This window comes from Pteropus vampyrus, unplaced genomic scaffold, assembly GCF_000151845.1.
Source record: "Pteropus vampyrus isolate Shadow unplaced genomic scaffold, Pvam_2.0 Scaffold158, whole genome shotgun sequence".
NCBI classification, from domain to species: Eukaryota; Metazoa; Chordata; class Mammalia; order Chiroptera; family Pteropodidae; genus Pteropus; species Pteropus vampyrus.
Window position 1 is genome coordinate 2,296,316 of NW_011888939.1, and position 342 is coordinate 2,296,657.

The 342-nt window shown below is 59.9% G+C and overlaps 1 protein-coding gene across 1 annotated transcript in view; it reads right to left on the reverse strand.

Annotated features, from left to right (window-relative positions):
* HMCN2 (hemicentin 2) overlaps positions 1 to 342 on the reverse strand; it is an 80,257-nt gene that overhangs the window by 66,753 nt on the left and 13,162 nt on the right.

The following is a 342-nucleotide window of genomic DNA, read 5'->3' on the forward strand; positions in this document are numbered from 1 at the left end:
CATGGGTGTCTGGCTGTGGCTTTGTGAAAAGCCCTAAATCACGAGAGGAAACCCGGATTCCCCACTTGGCTCTGCCTGGGCCCCTGGACAAGCACTTCCGAGCCTGGCCTCGGTTTCCTCGCCTGTAGGGGGTGAGATGAGCTGAGATGACCCTTCTCCCCGGCTAACTCCGTAGTCCCACCATCCTGGGCCTCTGGCCACTCCCTTCACTGACCTATGGAGTCAGGCAGAGGCCAGCTTGGCCCAGAGTCCCTTCCTCTGCCCACCCCAGCTGGCCACTGCTCACTGCCGTAATCCCCGGCCACTCACTGTAAACTTCCAGTCTGGTGGTTTTCTCTGTGA